Below are 15791 nucleotides of genomic sequence, written 5' to 3'. Positions count from 1 at the left end.
AGCGGTCCCTCTGGCAGCACGGGCTTGCTTCCAGGCGGTCCTCTGGTTTCCGGCCACCTGTGCCCACCCCCTCACCTGCCCAGCACGAGCTGGTCACCTGTCCCTGCACACGAGTGCCCCTTGTGGCGGTGTCCTCTCGCCGCGTGGTCTTCATCCCCGTCCTGGGTCCCCGCTGCCCCGCTCGCTCCCCCCCCCCTCCCCCCGCTGCAACATCAGACCGCAGTTTCCTCCCGGGCAGGAACAGGTGTCAGAGACCGGCATATCCCCCGCTCCTGCAATGGAGCCCGGCTGGTAATAGGGACCAGTGAATGACGAACAAATGAAAATAAAACTGAGAAATGATTGGTGACCTTTTGGTATAGTAGGTTTTTAAAATTTTATCAGGAATTATTTGACATAAACTAAAAAGGTATAGAGAATAATGTACGATCAATTACGTATCTGCTGTCCAACTCGTGACACCTTTGCCGTCCGTGTGTACCAGGACCCGGTCAGAGCGCCCCCTCCCCACGGAGCAAACCGCAGCCCCCAGCTGGGTGTGTGTCGTTCCCACACGTTCCTCTGTACTTCTGCCGAGAGATGTCACTCACTCGGCAGCATGTCACATTGATTTGCATATTTCGGCCGCCTTATATGTTGAATTCTGAGTAAGCAAGTGGAATGTAGAGACCGGCTTCTGGGCAGCGTCAGACACTTGTGGGAAGGGACGTAGAGGCAGAGAGCTGAGTCGTGGCGCCTACACGCCGGACAGGCGTGAGCACCGCCGGGCGCGCATCGGAAGCAGGCGGGAGGGCGCGCGTCGGAGCCGCCGCGGACACGGGCTTGCAGGGCACCTTCACATTTTTTCTTCTTCCATCTGTGTCTGAGAAACAAGCATGGCAGTTACTATCCTTATTTTATGGGTGAGAAAACTGAGACCTAGGAATATAACAATGCTGGATTTTTCGTCAGCCGCACCTGGATTTTCTTTGGGCGCTAAGTTTGAAACCTAATGCTGCGAGCTCCACATGTTCATGGTATTTGTAAATAAATTGTGTGGGTCAGATTTGCAGCAAATACAAGATTAAAAAAAAAAAAAGACCAACAAGTCTTTCCTTCTCGTCAAGCATGCCGGTGCACTGCTACAGATTAGAAATCAGCTAGGGATTTCAGACCTCGGGTGGAAAACAGAAAAATGCAACATTGTTTTCTCAAAGATGTTTTAAACAAAACAAAGCAAAACAAATGACGTGCCATGAGATGGCTTTCTAGTCTCTCTTTTAAAGAGTTGCCTAAATTGTTTGATGTCAGTTGCCCAGGAAGAAATTAACCAAAATGGCAAGCAAACGAAGCCAGGAGGAAATTTCGGAACAATCTAGCAGCTTCTGACAGAACGTACATTAGAGGTGCATTTTTGAGCAAAGATGCCGTTTTTAAATAACACGTAGTCGGTAAAGAGACTGTGCTATCAACCCGTAGTTGAAATTCTGGGCTTTTTGCGTCAGCTTGATTGCCCATTGCAGGGTGGGTCGGAACGGGGCTGCGCGCCCACCTTGCGGGGGTGCTTTGGGTTGACTGGCTCCCGCGTCGAAGTGGTGACCCATCGGGAGGGAGCTGGCGGCACGAAGGCGGCTTCGCCTTTGCCCAGGGCACGTCCGACGCCAACGCCCTTGTGCTTGGCGGGGCTTCTCTGGGCATTTAAAACTCCAGAAGGGGAGAAGGCAGGTCAGTTTTCAGACGAGCTGAAAGCGCACTCTCGTGGGAAAGCAGTCCCTTCCGCGGCGGCGCTGTGCGTGAGCCGAGTCTCCCGGCGAGAATCCAGGCGGTTCCGGCAGGTGCTCAGCGCAGCACAGGCCGGGCCGTTTATTCCTGTTTTCCTGGGGCGGAGTCGCAGTCTTCTTGGTGTTAACCTTAAAAACGTCTATGCCCTGTTCACCCAATAGTTCCACTTGGCAGGCACCTCAGGGAAAAAATATTCAATGTGCAAAAGGATTTGCATGCAAAGAAGGTTACTGCAGTGTTATTTGTAACAAAGAAAAAACTGGAAACAATCTGAGTGTGAAATATTGAAGGATGGTTAATTGAATTATTGAGCGCTTTTACAATAGAGTATTATACGTCCATTGAGAAAGTTTAAAAAGTACATTATAAAATACTTTCACAGTACAATTTCAGTTTACTTTAAAAATCTATGCATAGAAAAAAAGACTAGAAGGCTACTTATGGAATTAATGGCTGTTACCTTGGAGATGGAATTATGGATTATTTTAATGTTCTGTCCTATTTTATAAATATTTTATGAGCATTGACTGTGCTTGACAAATTTTCGTGTAATTTTTTAACATTTTGAAATAATTGCACACTCATTTAAGCTTTAAGTACAGTACAAAGAACTCTGTTTTTCCTCGTTGGAGAGTAAGCCGTCAGCCTGGTGCCCTCCCGCCACGTGCGCTGCACTTCCTGCAGACGGGGGCGCCCTCCGCGCGACCCCTGCCTGGCCCCCGGAGCAAGGGGGCTGCCGGCCGCGTCCTTCGCTTTTCGGGGTCGCGGCCCTGAGCCCCCCGCAGCCCGGGTCCGTCAGCACCTCAGACTTTCTTTCCGTTTCGTGACCTCGATGTTTTCGCGGATCATAATGCCGAGAGTTGTGGGCTGCCCCTCAGCTCGGGTTGGACGTTCCCTCTTGATCGGGTTCAGGCCACGTGTCCTCGGCAGGACTGGCAGGGAGGTGACGCCGCGTCCCCGTCGCCCCCGTCGGCGGCGCGTGTTTTTTGTGTGGCGGTTCTCGTGGTGTTTGGCACGGTCACGGGGACGCAGGTGTCTGCCAGACCTCTCCCCTGACCTGCTTCGCGGCTCCTAGGGCCGCGAAGCTGCGTGGGCCCCGGCCCCCGCCCGGCCCCCCACCCAGCCCTCGCCCGGCCCCCGCCCGGCCCCCCGCCCGGCCCCCCGCCCGGCCCCCACCGGCCCCCCACCCGGCCCCCCCCCCCCGGCCCCCGCCGGCCCCCCGCCCGGCCGCCCCCGGCCCCCCGCCGGCCCGCTGACCTGTCCGCTCCAGTGCGAGCTCACGGTCTCGTTCTGCCTCGCGGGTCACAGCCCCCTGGTGGTGTCGCTCATTTCGATGCTCAGCTCGTGTCAGAGCCTGCTGGCGGGCGCCGCCTCAAGCTGCCTCTGTCCTTCCGACCCATGCCCGTCGTTCCTGGGTGCCCCTCGATCTCCGGCGTGCGAGGTGCCTCCTCTTCGCTCAGGCAGGACCCTGGCTCTCGCCACTCCCAGCGCCTTCCCCAGCAGTTCGGCCTCCCTCGACCCCACCACGCCTGCTCCGTGCACGTGACCGCCTCCCCACACTCGGGCTGTCATGCCGGGCAGTGCCCGGACCCTTCTCGCCCTGCTCGGGCTCCGTCCCCGGGCTGGGTCACCCGCGGGCATGGTAGACGCCCTTCGTACCCCGCCTTGGTTCAGATGGCCGTGCCCGTCCTTGTGGAGAGCAGCATGCTGATGCCGGGGCCGGGGCTGGTTTCCACGAAAACTCACGTTTCCCCCAGCGCCATCGCAGGCTGCCTCCGTGTCCCGCGTAGCCGTGGTCGAGCTGCCCCGTGGCAGTCCGGGTCAGGCCGTGGACAGCGCCACGGGGAAGCGGGACGAAGGTTTCTGGCCTTGGGTGGTGATAAAAAAAGTTCAACAAACTCTAAACTCGGAGTTTTCGTTCTGTCATGGTCCATCTTTGTTTCGGACCAAAAAGCCAGCTTTGATCTTCCCTGCGACTCATTTTAGTAAGTCAGGTGGATGCTGTCTTTCCTCGTTGGTTTATTACTCACCCCGTGAAGGAAGCTCCGTCTCCTGCATTCCCATAATCCAGGTGGATGGGACTTGAGAGTTTGTGACTTTAGACCGGTCTGGCGAAATCACCTTATTCCTTCTTTAAAGTGACTCTTTAAGGAGGCCAAAAGTTACTTCAGTTTATTGAACTCTGTGGGTGTTTACTGAGTGCCCGCTTTGTACCAGGCACTCGCCTGACTGCTGGGGCGGCCAGTGCCTACAACGTGGCCTCCGCCAGGGAGCCACATGATAATGCGTTTTATGGGGTGGGGCGCGTACCCATGGAATCCAGTCTTTCAGTATCTGACGCGCCGAAAGTCATTTTAATAGTTTCTTCACTTTACTTTTGTGTTGAACCGGCAAAGATGCGTGTCCCGAGCCCCTGTCCATGGTGCTGGTCGAGCAGGCCGACCTGGTCTGCGCCCTCAGGGAGCTCTGTCTAGGGCCTTGTGTGTTCTAAACTGCATGCTTTAAGGAAGCAACTGCCAGATAACCTGCTTCGAGCAAAGTACCTACTAAATGGTTGTTTTATTTTATTTTATTTTATTTTTTTTGCATAGTACTCTATTTAATTCTCATAGCCATTGGAAGTGGCGTTTCTTTCTCTTGTCGTTTACAAATAAAGACCTGGAGGCTCCAAACTCGTTTTTGGAGAGGCACACACCTGGCTGTTGGAGAAGGCTAAGCCCGGCCCCACCCCGGCCCCTCGAGCCTGCACGCGGTCCCCTGCCCCGTGGTGACAGGGCCGGCCGAGGACTCAGCCTGCCCGTGGTGTGGCTGGAGCCAGCCCCCGCCCCGGGGAATTGGGCCCGCAGAGGGGGTTCGGTAGGGCTGGCCAGACCAGGCCCCTTCTTCTCACGACTTGCGTGCTAGCCAAACACACCGTCCTAACTAAACGGTGCTTTTTCATTTAGAATCCCACAGCGCCGTGACTCGAATGAGAAGGCTGCTGTTCGGATAGATGATATCGTTTAATTCGGGGATCATCGTGCTTCTCATATTCAATGGCAGATTGAACTGGGCCCTGTCTTGCAGCTTTTACACGTTGTAAACATTACATTTTTCCAAGCGTCTGATTGATTCTGCTGAACCCCTTTGCATGGGTGGGTTCGGTTACTTAACTGGCTCATTTGGAACCTGGTGCCTGGCGATTCCAGGTCAGAAAAGGACCCGTAAGTCTTCGTTTGTCTGGTGGCCACAGACCGTGGTTCATAATTAAAATGTCCCAAACGGAACACTCTACTCCGCCCCTTCCGCGTGTCTGGCTGCCTCTTCCCCTGGACCGCCCCGACGGGGGACGAGGAGCAGCACCCCCGCGCCCTCTGACTGCCCTCTGGGGCGCCTGACTTCGCCTGTGGGCTGCTTCTCTGCGGCACCATTCACGTGCGGCGAAGCGCTGTCATTCTAGTTGCAGAGACGCTGGGGCAGACGTGTCGGCCCACGAACCCACCCGCAATCCGCAGGCAGGACGTTTCTGTGGCCCGCGGTTTCCCCGCCACGCCCCACCCGTGTCCCCGGACACCGTTACACTTGCGGTGACGGCCGGCGAGATCGGCCTGCTCGAGTCCGTGCACTTGAGCACGATCTCACCCCATCTGCACGGACCCCAAGTCCCCGGCCTCGGCTCCCGAGCTGGGCGCGGGCTGGCCGTTTCTCAGAGCGGCCCTGTCCGCCCCCAACTTCTCTTTCCTGTGCGTCCCCCAGTTCCCAGAGTGAGCTTGTGGGAGGCAGCCCAGCCTTGGGGTCCCCACTGAGGACCCTCTGGTCAGCGCTTTGGCAGCCTCAGGGAGGGTGGTGTCCTGCACTGTGCCCTCGATGGTCCGACGCCTGCTGCTTCTCGCCTGCCCTGGGCCCCGCCACCTGCCCCTGGGCCCTGCCACACGCCCCCGGGCCCCGCCACATGCCCCGGGCCCCGCCACCTGCCCCCGGGCCCCGCCACCTGCCCCGGACCCCGCCACCTGCCCCCGGGCCCCGCCACCTGCCCCGGGCCCCGCCACCTGCCCCCGGGCCCCGCCACCTGCCACTGCTTCCGTTTCCCCGCACAGCGCCCCGAAGGAAGTGCTAAAGGGATTACTGTCATCTCTCTTTTGAAGAGGAGAAAAGCAGCCTCGGGATTTCTTCACGGCCACCAGCCGGGGCGCAGGGAGGCCTCACACCTTGTATCGGAGTGCAGGGCTTTCGCTTAAAAAAGGCAGGCCTGAGACCTGGGACCAGGATGAAATCTTAGTTTCCGCTCTGCAGAACGTGAGGTGTTCTCTGGAGCTGAATCTTGCAGGCCTCCTCCTTCAGGAGCCCCCCGCCGAGGCAGGCTGTTTAGCAGGATAGGGCAGGAGGGGGTGTAGCCGTGTGTCGTGAGCGGGCGGGCAGCAGCCGCCGTGGAGGACCAGGCCCCACCAGGCCTCCTCGGCCGTGGCAGTCAGGGGTCGGGATTTGGTGAAAAGACAGCGGACACCAGTTTCCAAGCAAGAAAGTGAAAGTTCCAGTGTCACTTAACGGAGCGACCCGGGCTGCAGTCTGGGGGGCGCAGAGGCGGGTGTGGCCGCAGCCGGCCATCATGAGTTCAGGTGAGAGCCGGGCGTCCTGACCGACCGGTGACAGTGGCGGTCGAGGGATGAGGAGGGAATCGTGTGCGTTTCGAGCCCAGCAAGCAGGTTTGCCGTGGGGCCCGGAGGGTGAGCGGCAGCAGCGGGGCGGGAGGCGGGTGGCTCAGGGGGATGGGGAGCCTGGGAGGGGCGGGTTCGGGGGGGAGGTGAGGGGAGCCCCTGTGGAGGGCTCCGCCCCGCGGCGCGTGTGACCCGGGAGGGGATCCGGTCGCAGGTGTTGGGTGCGTCTGCCCAGGGCGTAGGAGGGGCACTCGGCGGGCTGGGCCAGCCCCTCCCCGAGGGGCCGTCGCGTCTGTCAGCTGCCGCCCCCAGAAGGGCACACCCCAGATCTGAGCGCAGCCCGGGGTAGCTTACACTCACCGTCACAGCGGGCATTTATTGTCTTTAAAAAAACAACGGTGTCATGAATCAATTTTAGTGCTCGAGAGATGTGTGTGACTCAGTGTAATAGCCACTAAAATTTGTAAATTACAGGCTTCGGCATCAATAAAATAATGACAAGGCAAACAAGTGACTCATCGTCTCCTCCGGGTTCCGCATGACCCTCACCTGCTCCCAGAGGCAAGGAGCGAGCGCTCCGCCGCCCGCCCCGCCAGCCGTGTGGAGCTCTCCATGAGGACGGGAGCGGCCGGCCCCGGGGGGGGGGGGGGGCCTTCTCGGCGCGGTGCCCTGCCCCCGGAGGTCGCCGGGGTTTCTCCAGCAGGCGCAGGGCAGACCCCCTCCGCCTGCCAGCCGTAGCCAGCACGCCGTCTGCGGCGCGGGTACCCCACCCTGCTCCAAACCCGCGCGCGCTCCCGGCCTCCAAAGGCAGAGGCCGCCCGCTCCCACTGGGGCCCGGGCCGCGCCCCGACCCCACACCCCCACACCGCCCTCTTCCTCCCCCCGCAGTGGCCGCTGCCCCGAGGACTCACCAGCCCCTTCCCTGCAGTCCGTGCTGCGGTCCGGTGTGGCCCGCCACCAGGAGCCGGCCCTTCGTTCTCCTCTTTCCTCCACGGCCCGGCGCGGATCTGGCCCGGGCTGCGGGCCCAGGGCCCCGGGCCCAGGGAGTCGACGCCCAGCCGTGGACACCGCCTCTGTCTCTTTGAGTCCTGTGTTCTCGGTTATGTCGGAAATCACCGACTTCTGGGTCATCAGCTCCCCGCTCCTCACCTTGCCTCTGGACTTCGCTTTCTTCCTGGTCCAGAAGCCTCTTCTGTCCGCGCTGAGTCTTTGTGGGAGCTGGCGGGGGACCGAGGCGCCCCGGCCCCTCGCGTGGGCCTTCCCGTCACGTTGCTGTCCCAGCCAGGGCACGTCGCCTCGTTCCTCCTCCTTTGTCCCTGAGCCCCGAGCGCGATGAGCCGGCGCCTCAGAGCCGCAGTGGAGTGACCGCGTCAGTGACGGCCACACCGCCGGGCCGGGTCAGTGGCCGCCTTCGCGTCACGTGTCTGATCGAGCTTGACTCGGATTTTTGCCAACGAGAGTCGTGAAATCGGTGCCGTGATGCGAACAGGCTTCTGCGTCAGGCCGCGTGGCCCTGAGTGCTCCGCTGCTTTGCCAGGGTCCGCGGCCGCTGTCAGGAGTGTCTTCTTTCTGGAGAGAGTTTGCTTTGTGTTTTAGGCTTCCTCGTCCCAACACGAGGCACGTCGTGGGCGTTCGGTGTTAACTGGCGCTGTGAGTGCGTCCTTCCCCAGCGGGTGCGAGGCTGGGCCATGGGTGTGCACGGGACTGAGGCACAGCCCTTGCTCTGAGGAGGGACACATTTCGGGGGCCTCAGATGAGTTCGCGGACAGCGCCAACGCCGGCGGATGTGGGGGGGGGGGTTCAGCCCTGACGGGAGAACAGTTCCCGTGACGAGTGGCCCGCCCGCCGACGTCCGCCCTGGCGCCGTGAACCGGAGGTGGTGCCGCCGCAGGGGCCGAGGCCTCCCGTCGCCTCCCGGACGCCGCTGTGACAGGGCCTGGCGTGGCACAGGGAGCGGCCTGTCGAGTTTGAGCCTGTTGGACTTGGAGGTCAGTCGGAAGGCAGAGACCACACCGCTGTGACCAGCAAAGCTGGCAGCGGGGAACCCGGCGCCTCCCACCGACCCGAGTCCCCCGAGGACCGGCCCGCCGTGGCCACTGCGCAGGAGACGGCGAGCTTCCCCAGACGGGCAGCTCCCCGCGCGGCGGCAGCGGCCCCAGGCCTGGCAGGCCGAGCGTGTCCACCCCTTGCTCACAGGCCTGGCAGTGACGCGGGGCCCGGCGGGCGACCGGGCCGTCCCTCCCGCGGAGCCGCCCGGGGCGAACACCTGAAGCGGGGGAAGGGTCGTTTCTCCCGCCCGCAGCCCGGAAGCCACGTGCCATCGTGCGTGACGGCTAGAGCACCGCGCAGCGCGTCGGGCGGCCCACACCGCGACGGCCACAGCCCTGCGCGCCCTCGGAGGCCCGCGTCCCGCACCCCTCGCTTCCCGCGGGGCCCCGTCTGTCCTGTGGCGGCCACGGCACGCGCTGCCCGGGTCGGCGCTGGGCCTCGCCCTCCGGAGACAGAGCTCCTCTGGGCGAGGACCGGGCGCCGTCGGCCATCACGGCTGCCGTCACGTCTGCGTCATGCTCCCGGGTGCGCCCGGGCCCACGGCACCCCCTCGCTGGTCCCTCTCTGCCCCCCAAAGCGACCCTGGGCCCAGCCAGTCTCGGAGACGACGTTTACTGGATGCTCAGTAAGTAGCGAAGAAAGGAACGGCCGGTCAGTGATAAATAAGAGCAAGAAAAGTCGTGGGGAAGAACGTTTCCAGGTGATTAAATGTCGACAAAAGAGGAACCTAAAGGAGGCTGCTTCTGGGGTGCTTCTGGGGCGCCGTGCGACGTGGTGGAGGGACTTCGGCCCTGGACTCAGACGCTTGGGGCTCGGCCAGCCCTCGACCGGGGGCTTCTTAGCAGGAGGTCCTCGCCTAAGCGGCGTCTCCGTAACAGCGAGCATCGTGGGGCGTGGCCGCATCCCCGCTGCCCTGACCCGTAGTCCCTGGTGCCGAGATGGGGCCAGCGCCCGCACCTGCGGGAGGGTTGCACACGGCGCACCTGCGCTGTCCAGCCCGGCGCCCACGGGAAGAGGAAGCAGCGTCGCCATGTTCTAGAACCCGCCGCCGCCGCACCTCGTGCCCCGAGGCGAGGCCAGGGGACCCGTGGGTGTTGTTACTCCCCTCTGTTTATGGGCACGGCCGGGGCGGTGAAGGAGAAGGCGGCCCAGCCCCTTCTCTGCAGGAAGCCGTGAGTGTTCTGCGGAACGCGCCGAGTCCAGCCGGGGCCCCTCCGCCTGCCGCAGCGGTCACCTCGTTAAAACGTCCCCTTTGATGGACGCGCGGCATGTGCAGGAGGGCTTGCTTCTCTCCGAGCCACTTTAAGGCCCTAAATGTTTTAAGGCGTGTTGTCTGCTCCTGTTTCCGTACATTGACCTGCCGGATGGCTTAGCTCTTCCGGACGAAGGGGGCGAGGTGCCTTTGTTCTCGGCAGGAAGTCACCGATGCGTCTGTCGGCGCCTTTCATTCTTTTTCTGTCCTGCCGCAGTTTCGAAGTGAGGGTCCGTGTTGCGCCCGCGCTGGGCGTTGGGGACTCCTCGAGGTGATCGCCGCCCCGAGGGGACGAGACCGTGTGGCCAGGTTGCCCCCTCGGGCTGCGCCCTCCTGCGTGCGTCAGTTCAGCGGTTCCCGGGGGCCGGCCAGGCTCCAGGCTCTGGGTTGGGGGAGGGAGGAAGGCCTGCTGCTCTGTGTTCCCCTCCGGCCCCCCGCAAGTCCCAGAGGGAGCCGCAGGATGCCTCGTGGGGCTCGGCGCCCAGGGAGCCAGCTGGCAGAGGCTGGCGGAGAGAGGAGCGGGAACGGCCTTCGGGAAGGTGGTGAGCCCGAGCTCGCCCTGTGAGGAGCTGGCCTCTGAGGCTCGGCGCCTCCCCGGGACACGGGGTGGGGGCGGTCCACCCCATCGACTTGCCCGCAGGGTGCCGGGCCCGGTTGTAATGGAAAAAGAAAGGGGCTCTCAGTGGGCCTGTGCTCGGGACCCCCCCAGGAAGCAAACAGAGCCCTCAGAAGGTCGCTGGGGAGGGGCGCGGAAAGGGGGTCTCAACACAGTTGTGGGTTGTGAGCAGCTGGGACCAACAGCAGCTGGGAGCCTCAGCCGCCTGGGCGCAGGGGCCGGGAGAGGCAGCATCACGGGGCCCGTGTGGGGCTGTGGCCAGGAGCCGTGCGAGGGCTTCTTCCCGCAGGGCGGCGGGGCGCGGGGCGGAGCGCGGGGCGCAGGCCGCGGGGCCTGGCCGTCGGTCTCACTCCTCCCTCTGCTCGCTCACCTGCTGGTGCTCCCATCGCGAGCCCCACAGGAGGCCAGGGTGGGTGGCTGCTGTCACACGCTCCGCCACGCGGGCCGGGGCGCGGGTCTGCAGAGCGCAGAGCACGTCCTGCCGGGACTCGGCCTGGACCCCATGGCCTCTGGGGACCTTCGTCAGCGTTCGTGAGCCCGGGACACAGTAGGCCGGGCTGGGACTCGGGGGCGGGACCTTGGGCCGCATTGCCATCTGTTCCGAGGCTGTCGGGTGGAAGAGGGTATTGAGGGGTTTTCTCGAGAGTTCGATAACTTGCCCCACACCCCAGGGTTTCACAGGGCGGAGTTGGCCGCCCCACCCCCCCCCCCAGACTCCCGGTGGCTCTCACCGGCCCTGCCGCCCTCTGTGCACCCAGGCAGCCGTGTCACTCCTCTGTCCTCTCCTCACTCAGTCCTTGACCCCGCGAGGTCAGTAGCATTGCATTTCGCCCTGGGCCATTCACACCCAGGTGCGTGGGTTCCCAGGAGGCTGTTTCTTCTCCAGCGTTTTCTGAGTGGCAGCCGCTTCCGCCAGGACGGGCCCAGGGCCTGAGCAGGCAATCGCCTTCCTGCACGTGAGGAACGGTGGCCTCGCATCCAGTGGCTCCACCTGGCCGTGACCAGAGTGGCCTCTGCCCCGCTGTCCTGGAGAGCCCCCTTCCCTCAGCGCGGTCCCAGCGTCGCCGAGGCCGTCCCCGCGTGCTGCCGGCGAGGGCCCCGCGGCGTCCGCGCCGGCCCCCGGCCCTCGGCCCTCGGAGGGACGGCCGCTGCCCTTGCCCCCCCTTCGCTCGTGCGGCATCGCTCTGTTACGTAAGTTTTGTAGCATTCGAACACGTACCTGGAGGCATTTTGGAATCACATTTGCTTCAGAATTGAAAAGGGAAAGGGAAGTGTTTCGGGCAGTCGTAGATCACCTCTGTTTTGGTTTTTGAAAACTCCATTTATATTCTGCTTTTTTCAGTAAGTAAAAAGGTTTCTTGAAATAAAAAGAGAAAAAACGCTGCCCTCCGGATAGTTGTTCTAAACTCGTTCTGAGCCACAGGACATCGTGTCCGGTGAAACCTTCATAGGCCCACGTGCAGGACAGACGCACGCGGAGCTGCTCGGTTTGGGCCAAAACGTGGGGCGTCCGGGGAGCGTGCGCCCCGCGAGGCCGCGCCCCTTCATCTCCCCTCCGCTGCAGTGAGCCATTGCGGTTTCTTGCGTGGCCTCACGCGGGACGAGGGAGCGGCCCCGAATGCCGTGAGCCGTCAGTGGGGACGCCGCCCACCGCCCGCCCCACGCCCGGCCGCCCCGCGCCTCCGCGCTGCGGGCGGCCAGCAAGGCGGCTGTGCGAACCGAGGTTTTCAGACCCTCCCGCTGGAGAACGTGACCCTCCAGCCGCGTCTCGTGTGCTTGTTCTCGGGCGTGTCCCCAGGGCCTAGGTGACCGGTTCCAGGGCCAGTGATAGTGCTTCAGGGGCCTACACAGAACTTGGCCTGAGCTGGCCGGAGTGTCCAGTAAATGCGGACTTATTTGGATTAGCCCCAATCCCCGGGCCCCCCAGGTGCCCGGAAATGAGTCACCTGGTGCCCGGTGGCAGCCGTGGCGATAAGCATGACGAGAACACGTTTTTCGAGCACCAGCCGTTTGATGTCAGGTGCAAGGACGACGTGCCCTCAGATCGGGGCTCCCTCCAAGTCCGGGCGCCAGCAGCGAGCCCTCCCCACCCTGCCCGCGAGCACCTGCACCCGGCGGGCCGCCTGGCGGGCCGGGGCGGGGCGGACAGTGTGTTTATCTAAGGTCTCGCGGCCTGAGTGTTTCCGTGTTACTGGGCAGAGCCCGAACTCACACAGAAGCACCCGACGGGCTGCCGTGCCGGAGCACCCCGTGTCTGCTGTGCCAGCTCCCGGGGACAGTACCGCCGCCCGTGTGTGTGCAGGTGCATAGCCCAGCATCCGCCTGCCGGTCGGTCCCCTGAGAACCGAACATCTGTCGTGCGCCGTGGGGCAGCAGGCGGGACGCCTGCCCTGTGGGAGCCCCGAGTCCGAGGGGCAGGGACGGGCAGGGGACCCCTCAGGCAGACCCCAGCCCTTGCCTGCCCTGTGATCGCAGAGTCTCCCAAGAACGGCTCCTGCTCTCTCTCTGCGCAGCCTGCGGGGTGCCGCCTGGCGCGAAGTCGCGTGAGGCCGTTCGAGGTCTTCCTTCACGTCGCCGAGTATGTCCCTGTGTGTGTCTTTGACTGCAGACTTGCAGGGTGCCGCCGAGCACATGGTGTGTGTACCCCGTCACCTTTCTAAAACCCCGAGAAGCCTCCGTTCTGGAGAACACCGGGCCTCGGGGGCTCTGGACCAGCGTTTCCCCAGCTCCCCAAAAGGAGACGTTGGGGCGGAGGATGGGGGTGAGCGCCAGCTCTGTCGGGTGTCAGGGACCCCACCGGCGGCAGGTGTCGCCCGAGGCAGCCTGTAGGGGGCACTTTTCGGGGAGAGAAGGAGGAAGGAGGCTTTGCCGGGGCACCAGTGGGGCGAGCAGCGGCTGGGGCCGCGGCGGGAACCGGGCTGCCAGCTAACCAGTCGGCAGAGCTAGTTTCTGTGTTGGTTTCTAATGCAGTTTGTTTTGATAGAAATGATCCTCGTATTTGAGAATGTGAAGCCCAACGGGAAGGCGTTCAGAAGAAAACACTGCAGGTCTCAGCCCCAGAAACACTCGTTGACGTCAGGGGAGCCTCCAGACAGACGCACCTGCCTGTGTGTGTGGACGGAGAGCCCACACACAAGCCAGGGTGCTGACGGGGCCTCACGGGGTACAGCGGGACGGGAGGCCGCGGGAGCCAGCCAGGGCGCAGTGCGGACCGTCTTTGTCCTTTAGGGCATCGGCCCCAGCCCCGGCCTCCCAGGTGGCCATGTCATCTGGCCGAGGATGCTGGTCGTCACTGGAGCCTTCCCTCCCTCCCTCCCTCTGGCCACACCAGCCCTGGTGACGCGATACACCCTGCTCTTCACAATGGCCCCTTAGAAAGGCAGGTCGGGCCCAGATCCAGAGGCCCGTGTGTCAGGCGGTGAGCGTGGAGGGGCGCAGGCCGCCATCGCAGGTTTTTAAACAGAAAAGAAATGCGCTCAGCATGTTTATCACCAGAGTAACCATGATATGGATTAAAAACTGCTGGGTTCCCATTGAAATGTGAAATGAACAAGGGTACTAATAATATTTCTATTACCTTATCCATTTAGGATTTTTTTATTGGACAATTTACAGTTATAGAGATTTATTTTCATTATACTAGTATAACGTGTTTACTATAGAAAATGTTAAAAATAAAAAAAAATGTGGGAGGAAAGAAAAAAATCGCCCATGGTTTCCAGCCCGGACTCAGTCACCGCATGTTGTAATTTCCTGCACGCCCTCGTCAAAATAACAGGCGGTGTTTACGAGTGCCTACCGTAAGGACAGACGTCTCCCTGCGCTCTTCATCAGCCCGGCTCTCGGGGTGCTTTTCTTCCCCCCGTTTTCCACGCGTAGACTCTGAAGACCAGACGGGCCGCGGGTTTGGCCGGGATCGCACGGCGGCGGACGGAGCGGGTGACGGGTGAGCCCGTGTCGCTGGCGCCCCGCTCACCACATCGCGGCCACGCGTCTGTACCCCACGTTCACGCGGTCTTGGTACGGGAGCGTCCTCCCCTCTCAGCCGGCATTATCGCCTACATAATTTTAATGGCTGCATGACATTCCATCATTCGATGTAGCCAGAATGTTCTAAACAGCTCTTTCAGATGTCGGCATGTGAAGTCCTGCCCCTCTTATTATTAAGTTTATGAACACTGTGCGACGGATGCCGTGTACCTCCACGGGAAAGTTTTGTCTGAATCCCAGATTACACTCACTGGATAGATTCCTGGAAGCAGGATTACTTTTGTCAAAGGCACAAACGTTTTGAAGTCCCTGTCCTCTGCTGTCAAGTCGCTCTCCAGAGCAGCCGCCCCGGGTGAGCACCGCCATGTTTGGGGATGTTTCTCTTACTCCGTTCTCCACAGCAGTGGATGTTGTCCTTGTCATAACCTCAGACAAACGTGGAGCAGATGCCGTTTGGACCTGCAGGCACGTGGGCTCACCCCGAACGAGACCATTCTGATTTCTTCTATTTAACAAAAGGAGACAAGAATGCGTTTAACAGTCTTTTGCGAAAGCTGTATTTCTAGCAGAAAAATTAATTTGAATGTCTAGCTGGAAAAGTATGACATTAATAGCAGTTTGTCAAGGGCTGGGCCAGTCAAAGCAGCGTTTTTAAGTGTAGCCGTTTATGGTCCTCACCGTCTTACCTCCTTTCTGCTGTACACCTGTCACTACCTTAATGTCGTTCAAATGCACTGAAATAGCGAGATGCGGTGACACTTTCTTCTTCCTCTCACCCGTCTCTATTACTTGGCAAATCAGACGCTCCCTCGGCCAGCGGTTTCGCGACCTCTCATTACCGGCCAGCGTGGGAGCGGGCTTCCACTGAGCTATCTTTGTGTGGAGGAAAACAGTGACGTTCTGGTTCATTCGGTATATTTTTCATCTCCGGAAGACACGTTGCTGTCTAATGTTAGGTTTTTAGACTCTTTCTTCCTTAAAATTTTTAGAGAAAGATTGCTTCTGGGCCCAGGTCATGAAAATGTGTAGCTTTTGTGGGGCTGTTGGGTCTGATAACAGAAACCTGTGGCTTTTATGTGGGCTGGATAAAAACTCAAATTTCAGATAAGATGTGAGTCAAAATTGTAATGATTTTCCTTCCACTGATGCCATCCTTCCCTTGTTATACATTCTTCAGTTTCACGTAGCTCCCAGGCTTGTTTTGAGAACACACTGTGTGCTAGAGAAGGCTGGGTCCCCGAGTTCGGAGGTGGACCGCGGGGCGCCTGTGGTCCCCTGGGGGAGGCGGAGCTGCGTTCCTAAGCACTAGGTACGTGATACGCCTTGGGCGGCTCGTCCAGGCCTGGCCCCGGGTCCGACGTGGGCGGCTCGTCCAGGCCTGGCCCCGGGTCCGACGTGGGCGGCTCGTCCAGGCCCGGCCCCGGGTCCGACGTGGGCGGCTCGTCCAGGCCTGGCCCCGGGTCCGACGTGGGCGGCTCGTCCAGGCCTG

General features: G+C 61.3%; 1 protein-coding gene across 9 annotated transcripts in view; it reads left to right on the top strand.

The window, feature by feature from the left end:
- Positions 1-15791, top strand: part of TRAPPC9 (trafficking protein particle complex 9) — a 218830-nt gene that overhangs the window by 126406 nt on the left and 76633 nt on the right. The window lies entirely within an intron of this gene.

Source organism: Rousettus aegyptiacus, unplaced genomic scaffold (assembly GCF_014176215.1).
Source record: "Rousettus aegyptiacus isolate mRouAeg1 unplaced genomic scaffold, mRouAeg1.p scaffold_m13_p_15, whole genome shotgun sequence".
NCBI lineage: Eukaryota > Metazoa > Chordata > Mammalia > Chiroptera > Pteropodidae > Rousettus > Rousettus aegyptiacus.
This window is presented reverse-complemented; position numbering and strand designations above follow the sequence as displayed.